The sequence below is a fragment of the Carlito syrichta genome, unplaced genomic scaffold, assembly GCF_000164805.1.
Source record: "Carlito syrichta isolate Samal-C Ts95f unplaced genomic scaffold, Tarsius_syrichta-2.0.1 Scaffold301745, whole genome shotgun sequence".
Taxonomy (NCBI): Eukaryota; Metazoa; Chordata; class Mammalia; order Primates; family Tarsiidae; genus Carlito; species Carlito syrichta.
The window spans coordinates 433,135-443,719 of NW_007245841.1; positions in this window are offsets into that span (position 1 = coordinate 433,135).

Below are 10,585 nucleotides of genomic sequence, written 5' to 3' on the forward strand. Positions count from 1 at the left end.
AGGATAATAATCACAGTAGATTGAAATATAGAAAATAGGTTTAAATGTATGCATTTAAGTGATATTCCCCCTCCCTCCCAAAAAATCAATTAGTCAATTTTGGGAAATGCTAGGAAAGTGTTTGAAAAACTAAACAGGGAATCAATCATTTACCCTGAATTTCCTATATGAACTGTACCTCAGGGTAATCAAATGGTTGATATGGGGAAGTTTTTCTTTCTACAAGTGCTCCAGCTAATATAAAGGACTGGTAGAAACAAAACATCACCATTTTACAACCTCTAATAAATGAGTGGATCAAAAAGGGAGATAGCAAGACATAATGTGACTCCTGATGGAATGAATAGTCATCACCATTTTTTAAATATTCTTGGTAAGAAAATGAACTTGAATCTGATCAAGTCACTTAATCCAACTGCCATTTTTTTGTTGTTTGTTTGTTTTGAGTTAGAGCCTCACTCTTTGTCGCCCAAGTTAGAAATTATGACTGACCTAGTGGCACTCTCACAGCCACGGCAGCCTCAACCTGTTGTGCCCAGGCGATCCTTCCACCTCAGTCCTTCAAATAGCTAAAACTACAGAAGCATGCCACCACGCCGGCTACTTTTTGTGATTTATTGTAGAGACGAGGTCTCACCAAGTTGCCCAGGCTGGTCTCAAACCCCCAGACTCAGGCAATTCTCTCACCTCGACCTCCCAAATTGCTGGGATTACAGGTTGAGCCACTGTGCCCACAACTACCAATTTATAGGAAATAAAGAGAACAGAACACATTAAACAAATCATAAGGAAACAATGAAAAATATATGTGACAATCCACTTTTTCAAAAATAAACTGCACAGAGGGAAAAAGAGACTTATGAAATACATATCAGTCAACTGAAATCTAATGACTTAGTTGATGACCTTAGTTGATTAAAAAATATCCATTTTAGCCGGGCTCGGTGGCTCAGCCTGTAATCCCGCACCTTTGGGAGGCTGAGGTGAGTGGGTTGCCTGAACCTGCGGGTTCAAGATCCGCCTGGGAGCAAGACCTCATCTCTACAATAAATCAAAAAATCAGCTGAGCGTGGTAGCGCATGCCTGTAATTCCAGAATTCTGGCTACTTGGAAGGCTGAGGCAGAAGGATAGCCGGAGCCCAGCAGGTCGAGGCTGCGGTGGCTGGGAGCAGCCACTGCACTCCAGTCTGGGCGACAGAGTGAGATGCCAACTCAAAAAAAAAAAAAAATCCATTTTTTTTAAATGGGACTAAAAAACTTTGAACACTGACTAGATATTTGATAACATTAAGGAATTTTTGTTAATGTTTTAGGTGAGATTTTATAATCAGGTTTTAAAAAAAGAGTATCTGTCTTTTAGAGACACGTGTAGAAGTATTTAAAAATAATATGACACCTGGGACTTGCTTCAAAATAATCTAAGAGTAGAGAGCAGGGAAGGGAGATATGGTCAGTTACCTACAAATGAAACTAAGTAAGTCATAAATTAATAAGTGTTGAAACTGGCTGATGGAAATTTGGGGGTTCATTATACTATTGCCTCTACTTTTATAGATGTTTACATTTTTCCTAAATAAAAAAGTTAAAAAGTAATAAGTTTCAGCTGGGTGCGATGGCTCAGCCTGTAATCCCAACACTTTGGGAGGCCTAGGAGAGAAGATTGCCTGAGCCCGGGGGTTCAAGGCTAGCCTGGACAACTTGGTGAGACCTCGTGTCTACAATAAATCACAAAAACTAGCCGGGCACGGTGGTGTGTGTCTGTAGTTCCACCTACTTGGAATGTTGAGGCAGAAGGATCGTGTGAGCCCAGCAGATTGAGACTGTGGTGGCCGTGAGCTGTGCCACCGCACTCCAGCCTGGGCGACAGAGTGAGACACCAACTCAAAAAAAATTTTAAAATAATAAGCTCTAGCCGGGCTCAGTGGCTCAGCCTGTAATCCCGCGCCTTGGGTGGACTGCCTGAGCCTGCAGGTTCAAGACCCGCCTGGGCAACTTGGTGAGACCTCATCTCTACAATAAATCAAAAAATTAGCCGGGTGTGGTAGTGCGCGCCTGTAGTTCCAGCTACTTGGAAGGCTGAGGAGGAAGGATCGCCGAAGCCCAGCAGGTCGAGGCTGCAGTGGCCGGAAGCAGCCACTGCACTCCAGTCTGCGTGACAGAGTGAGACTCCAACTCAAAAATAATAATAATAATAATAATAATAATAAGCTCAAGTACCAAGGAAAAAGGAATGAAAAATTATGCTTAGAAGACTGAACAGTGGTACCAGCTAAACAGACAAATACAAATTGTGTAAATCTTTTCGAAACCCAACTAAAAATTTCCAACATTCTTTGAGAGGAGGCATAAAATGTTCTTAAATGTTATCATTCTAATTATTTGCATGTTTATCTCTCTTACTAGATTATAGACTTCCTTTCTCCCAACCAACAAAAGGAATAGTGTTTTGTATAAATCAGGATCTCAATCCTTCAGATAAATTCAGTAAAATATAACGCATATCATCCTAACACTCTCACCAAAAGGAAGTAAATGCTTTGTTGCTATTGTTTTACTATTCTACTATAAAAAAGGAATACATTTTTGACCTTCCATATGACGCAGCAACCTCCTACTGGGAATATACTCAGAGGAATTAAGGTCATTTTACAAAAAAGATATCTGCAAACGCATGTTTATTACAGCACTATTCACAATAGCAAACATGGAACCAACTGTACTGCTCATTGAAACTGGACTGTTTTTTAAAAATATGGTACACATACATAAAGAAGGACAAACATAGACTTCATAGTAACTTGGATGGATTTAAAATCTATTAATACTCAGTGATCTATCACAGAAACAAAGAACAGAGTACCCTAGGTTCTCACTCATAAGTGAATCCTGAACATTTACCATAATACTATAAGAAAGGGATTGGCAGTAGCAGGATACTGCCAGGGTGGGAGTGGGGACACAATATCAACAAGGGTACCTGATCTTAAACCAGGCAAAGAGGGGACCAAAGGGAGGCTCAAACTTTACCTGTATGATGTCCACTTGTATACCTAATCCTGAATTGTATGCCACATCTTTAAAACAAAATATAAAAAAAGAAAACAATAATAAAGTGACCAAACCAACAAAAAAAGGAATACATTTGCTCTCTTTTGACTTTTATTTAAACTTCAGGTTGTTCAGGAACTGTGTTTCATCCTCTCCAAGAAATATTAATGATACCTGTCATTTACTAAAATCATGTCTCTACTGAGGGCTAGACACGAGATCTCTTTCAATCCTGACAACAACTATATAAGTAAATTTGTTAGCTCCCTTTTTATAAACTGAAAAAAACTCAGGCTCAGAAATTTAGAACTCAGAGGGGACTTGTGTGTAGTTCTGTGACTCAAAACTTCAATGCCCACATCCTCCTTGCTCCTCTCACACTACCAGGACAAGAACTACCTGCTTGATTTCAAACAGCATATTCTCTAGATGGGTTTCCTTCCTGCCATGTACCCACACAGCTTATGCTAAGCTAGATCAATGCAACATCCCAGAAACATTTCCTGTGGCTAAAGTGAGTTCAAAAGATAGGTTGTTTTGTTTTGTTTCCCTCTTTCCCTCTCTAAATCTACCATGGACAGATTCTCCTTCAGCAACTTGGACCAGTCTGTCTTACTTATCTAACACACCACATACATTCATTACAATGCCCTTAAAGATTACTTCATTTCTCACTGCAGACTAAAACGCCTTCTCCCAATTATAACTTTTCATTTCTCCTTAGAAAAGCAAACACATTATGTAACCAGTCCTCACCCTACAAACATCCTACTTATAACTTTGCTAACCTTGGCAAGACATTTTTTATTATTCTCTTGCCTTTTACATATCATTTGTCATCAAATCTTATCAATTCTACCTAAAATCTCTCTCAAATTCATCCCTTTTCTTCACACTGCCAAAACATAGTATAGACCTCAATCTTTTGCAGTATAAACTATTACATAGTTCCATAATCCAGTGGCCTCCCCTTTCTTCCATGCATTCTTATCAGTAAAAAATTAAGCATACATTTGATATATATATTTATTTATAATGCCTTATTACACTAACACATACCTTAGAAAACACAGAAACAAATTCTGAAGGTTGACATAAAAATAAATATAAATATAAGTTCTAATATATTCTTCTCACACTCCAATGGATCATCTTGCACAAGGGATATCACTGCACTGAACTACTACTGCCAGGGTAATCTACGTAAAAACCCAAATCTGATCACACTACATCCCCATCTCAATCCTTCAGTGGCATCATGCCCCAATGCACAAGCCTGCCTCAGCTTCCTCTCCTGTTATCTTTATCCTCATACCCTGTATTTCAACTAAACCTTTTATCTGCCTATGACTTTTGCACATGCTATTTCCTCTTCCTGGAATGTCCTTACTCTTGACAGTTACTGATATATACATATCAGTATCTCTAAGAGAAAAATACATTCTAAATGCCACAGCCAACTTATAAACTTTTGGAGCAACACCTATCTTCTCTACCAGAACATATATATTTTTTGAATAAATCTTTTACTTTACTTGGCTCCTTCCTAAGTCCTATATACCTGGGAAGAATGAGTAGAGAGTCCCATAAAAGTAGAGAGGAGGCCAACTTTGTTTCCTTTTTTTTATTATTATTTTGCTTCTTTGTTTATCTTTCCATGTCGCATCAAAGCTCTCTAAAGCAAAAAGGATGTTGCAAACCCAAAGAACAGTCCCCCCTAGGGCCAGGAAAAAGGCTGAATCTTTGCAACTGCAACCAGAACTCCACCCAGGATCTTACACAGATTTAATAGTTGATGCAAACATATTTTCCTAGAGCAATATTTCAGGTGCTACCTTCCATTTCAACTTTCCTATCTACCAGACGATCCCCTCAAATTGTCTGCAATGGCTAAGAAAAGAATGATAGAATAGCACCAATACATTTTTTACTTTTTACAGAAAAGTCATGAAAATTCAAGTGGCTGACTCTGGGCACTAATAATGAAGAGCTTGATCTCCTAAAAGAGTTTCATTCCACTGCTCTCCAAGTCTCTATTTTCGCCTAAGGAGACTGGGAGGGGAGCACTGTGGTGGAGAAAGGGAGGAGGAAAAGAGGCATTAGAGGGAGAAGGCCTGGAGAGGAAATCACATTTCAACTCCTAGTCTCATCACAAAGCAGAGTTTACATCAGTTGTGCTACACAACAGGCCTCAAGAAAAGGCAAGTCTGTTGTGTATTTTGGTGACGGCATCCTTTTAAAAACAGACCCCAAAAAACTGGAACTGAGCTATCTTAAGAAGCCAAGGCTGCTTCTCTACACTTGAGAATGAAAAAAATGAGGTGGGTTTGTCCTCACTTTCAAGTCATATAACTTCCACTCATCCTTTGGAAATCTCTTCTCCCTTCTCCAATCCGCCCCCCTTTCTGTTCAAGTACCAACCTTTTCTGAGAAACCTGTCTCTGTCCACTCTGATCTTTTATTTTCCACACAATTCATTTGGGCCAAATCATAAGATACCGCTTTACACAAGGTGGTACAGCTGCTTTGGAAAACAGTTTTAACTGTTCCTCAAAATGTTAAATAAAGTCACCATATGATCCAGCGATTTCACTCCTAGGTATACACCCAAGAGAAACTAAAATATATGTACACACAACATGATCATAGCAACATTATTTATAAAAGCAAAAAAGTAGAAACAACCCAAATACCTAACAACCGATAAATGGATGGGTAAAATGTTGTATATCCATACAATGGAACATTATTCAGCAATAAGAAGTAATGAAATACTCATATAAGCTCCAACATGGATATTTAAAATCATTATGCTAAGCGAAGGAAGCTAGACACAAAAGGTTATATATTATATGACTCCATTTATAGGAAATGCCCAAACTGAAATGACTACTAACAGGTATGGGGTTTCTTTCTGGGGTGATGAAAACATTCTGGAATTAGATAGCAGTGATTAATCACACTTTTGTGAATATGCTAAAAACCATGTAATTGTGTACTTTAAAAGAGTATATTTTACAGTATACGAATCATATTTTAATAAAGTAGTCTTCAAATTACCACAACCTAAAAGCCCCTGCTAAAGCTCAGTTTCTTTCTGAACTCATCTCAAGGCTCTCTGCCATCAATCATTACTCAAATCCACTGGCTAGCTGTCAGTTACTGAAATATGTCCAGGTTTCCATGCCCCAAGGTCTTTGTGTATGCTCTAGCCTTTGCCTGAAATAAAAAGTCTTCCCTAGTGTCTTTACATGACTAATACCTCTTCATCCTTTAAGTATCAGCTTACATGTCATCTCCACAATGAGGCCTTCTCTCACTATCTAGAACAAGACAGTCACTCCCGTCATTTTCTCAGCATCTTGTTTGCTTCCTTTATAGCACATTCACATAGATTTATGTGAATTTTCTTGGTCTTCTACCTAGTAGGTCCACCAGACTATAAGTACCATGAGAGTAGAAATAACTCTATATTGATCACACTTTATAATTCCCAATGTCTAACAATTCCTGGTGTGTAGGTGCCTAATAAACAGTAATATTTTTATTTTCCTAATATGCCTTGTCCTTATGCAAACTGTTCCCTCTGTTGATACTACCACTGCCTCTACTCCCTTTGCCACCATCCCTGTCCCTTTCACACTGTCACTCATCTCTCAGCTAAAACATTATCTCCTTGGTGAAGGCTTCCTTTCTTGACTGCTCCATTCCCAAGACAATCTCTCCTTCACCTACTCACCTGTTCATCGCTGGCTTTATCTCCACCATAGCAATTATCTTACTGTTATACTTGGATTTTTTGGTGAGAAGAGCGCCTGGAGGTGGTTGTTTTTGTCTTACATTTATGTCTACTACTAGCCTTAAAGCAAAGAAAAACCTTTTAGTCTTTGTATACCTAGTACTTAGCACACTGCCAGGCACAATACTACTAATTAAGATCATAATAGGCCAGGCTCAGTGGCTCAGTCTGTAATCCCAGCACTTTGGGAGGCCAAGGCGAATGGATTGCCTGAGTCTGCGGGTTCGAGACCCGCCCAGGGCAACTTGGCGAGACCTCATCTCTTCAATAAATCAAAAACTAGCCAGGCGTGGTAGCGCGCACCTGTAGTTCCAGCTACTTGGAAGGCTGAAGTGGAAGGATCGCCAGAGCCCAGCAGGATGAGGTTGCGGTGGCCGGGAGCATGCCACTGCACTCCAGTCTGGGCGACAGAGTGAGACTCCAACTCCAAAAAAAAAAAAAATCATAATAATGACTAATATTTATTGTTTAATATGAACTTGGCATTCTTCTTAGTACTACAGTAAGTGAGTGAATGACGTATGGATAAATTCCTAGTCACCAACCTCAAGGAGGTCAGAGTCTGACAAGGACAGAAGACAGGTATACAGGCTAATATGACCACAAGGCCAAATAAGTTGCCCTGCCTTGTCTTTATACCTTAAATCTTAGAGTATGTTTTTCTTAGAGTCTATAAATGTCAGGTTTCTTCAAACTCACTTAGAATACTTCCTTCGATTACTTACAGCCCACTTCCTGCACTTGGTGCCTGGCAGCAATTTCTAGGATGTCACCACAAGCAATATTAAACTGCCACACAGTTTCCCGCTGTGTGTCTGCATTATCAGTTAAATTACCTCATATTAACCACATTCCAGTCCACTGGGATCACTCAAACACTAAATAAGATTTAAACATACCGGTGGAAGATTGTCAGTTACCACTGCCCTTTTATCTAGATTAACATCTATTTAGGTTTAAGGATTAGGTTTCTAGGGTGCTTGCTACTTGCATACTGGTAACTTTTTCTTTCTTTGTTTTGTTGATTAAATACTTGGTTTGAGGTAAGACAATGTTCCTTTATTAAAATGAACATGAACTAAACATTCTCTAGTAAAAGTAGAAAAAGGTCTTCCGAGACCAGTGCAATTTGGATTAAAAATATGAAACATAACTCTTCCTCTCCTACTTGGAAGGCTGAGGCAGAAGGATCGCCTAAGTCCAGCAGGTCAAGGCTGTGGTGGCCGTGAGCATGTCACTGCACTCCAGCCTGGGCGACAAGATGAGACTCCAACTCAAAAATAATTAATTAATAATAATAATAATAATAATAAAACTCTTCCTCTCCAAGGGTTCAAACAGCACAATTGTTTTTTAACTATGTACAGTGAAGTCAGAGAACTCAGAGACTTAGGATCTTAATTGAGATACTAATATATTTCTTAAATGCATTCCAATACTCTTCCTAACATCCATGTGCCAGGCATTGAGTTTGACACAGGGAACTCAAAGACAAATAAGACAGTCCCTGCTCTCAAGAAATTTATGTCCTGCTTAGGATGGGAGACAGACCAAGAACTAGATTTAGTACTACAACAGTGATAAAAATAAGAAGTCACAGAAACATGAATGAGGGGCGCCTGGCCTAAATAATAGGTAGGGAGAGAGGGTGGCAATAGGGAACTGGCATCAAGGCAGGCTTCCTGGGGATGACATCTGATCTTAGGCCTATAAATTCCCATACTCATGCCAGGCTCAGTGGCTTAGCCTGTAATCCCGCGCTTTGGGAGGATGAGGTGAGTGGGTTGCCTGAGCACACAGGTTCTAGACCCGCCTGGACAACTTGGCGAGACCTCATCTCTACAATAAACCAAAAACTAGCTGGGCATGGAAGCGCGCGCCTGTAGTTCCAGCTGCTTGGAAGGCTGAGGTGGAAAGATCGCCAGAGCCCAGCAGGTCGAGGCTGCGGTGGCCGGGTGCAGCCACTGCACTCCAGTCTAGGCGATGGAGTGAGACTCCAACTCAAAAAAAAAAATTCCCGTGCTCACATTTGAAAAATGGGGTTAATTGGCCGGGCGCAGTGGCTCATGCCTGTAATCCCAGCACTTTGGCAGTCTGAGGCAGGAGGATAGCCTGAGCCCAGGGATTCAAGGCCAGCCTGGGCAACTTGGTTAAACCTCGTCTCTACAATAAATCAAAAAAAAAAAAAATTAGCCAGGCATGGTAGTACGAGCCTAGAGTTCCAGCTACTTGGAAGGCTGAGGTGGGAGGATCACTGGAGTTCAGCAGGTTGACGCTGGGGTGGCCATGGGTGTGCCACTGCACTCCAGCCTGGGTGACGGAATGAAACTCCAACTCAAAAAAAAAAAAAAAAGAAAAGAAAAATGTGGTTAATAAATAGCATCTCCAGGCCAAGCACGGTGGCTCATGCCTATAATTCCAGCACTTTGGGAGACTAAGGTGAGAGAACTGCCTGAGCTCACAGGTTCAAGACCAGCCTGGGTAACTTGGTAAGATCTCATTTCTACAATAAATCAAAAAAGTAGCCAGGCATGGTGGCGCATGCCTGTAGTTCTAGCTACTTGGAAGGATGAGGTGGAAGGATCACCTGAGCCCAGCAGGTCACGGGTGTGGTGACCATGAGCATGCCACTGCACTCCAGCCTGGGTGACAGAGTGCTACTCTTGACGCAAAAAATAAATAAATAGCATCTCCACCACTGAAAAGTTGGGAGAGTTTGATAGAACGGTTCACATTAGGCATTACCATGGTACCTGACTAAATCTCAACACCTGTGCCCAGCAACTCACATGCTTTATCACTGATCATACAACAGATACCAGCTTCACAATTCCACAGTCATTTTTAATCAACTTTTATTTTTTAATGAGACAATGCTAAGTCCCACCCTGCATGTTAACAGTCTAATTCCTTGATCATTAAAGTTTTCTTCTCCATTACCTAAAACACACTTTTCTCTGACATTTCTAGTATAAAATATACTAGATGTCCTTAGTCTTTTGATGAGAAGGTGTGGGAAAGCCTAAATGCTAAGTTTTAAATATGAGCCTGGCATTCATTTGGATGCTGTCTTTATTGCTCATAACCTTGCAATCTGGACATAGCCCTCCCCATTTTACCCTCAGAGAAACTGAAGTTGAAAAAGGTAGTCTTGGCCAGGCCCAGCGGTTCAATCCTGTAATCCCAGGACTTTGGGAGGCCAAGGCAAAAGGACTGCCGCAGCTCAGGAGTTTGAAACCAGCCTGGGCAACTTGGTGAGACCTCGTCTCCACAATCAATCAAAAAATAAGCCGGACATGGTAGGATGTGCCTATAGTTCCAGTTACTTGGAAGGCTGAGATGGAAGATTCGCCTGAACATAGCAGGTCGAGGCTGCGGTGTCCGTGAGCATGACACTGCACTCCAGCCTGGGCAACAGAGTGAGACACAGACTCAAAAGAAAAAAGAAAAAGGTAGTCTGTGCAAAGTTTCATAATTAGCATGAAAAAGAGCTGGAATGTGAACCTAGATCTGATTCCACATTGTTATTCTGACTCATCACTCTGGCCACATCAGAGACAAACAAGAGAAAACACCAAAAGCCTCCTCCCCCAAGATCGTCCTATACAATGGAGCCTGTCCACTTAGATTTCACCTCAGTTAGAACACCTTGAACTAAAAGTCTGTTCTGTCCTGCCAGAATGGGATGACCAGCAGCAACCAAAGCTGTTTTCTTCAACAACTAGGGCAGCACATAAG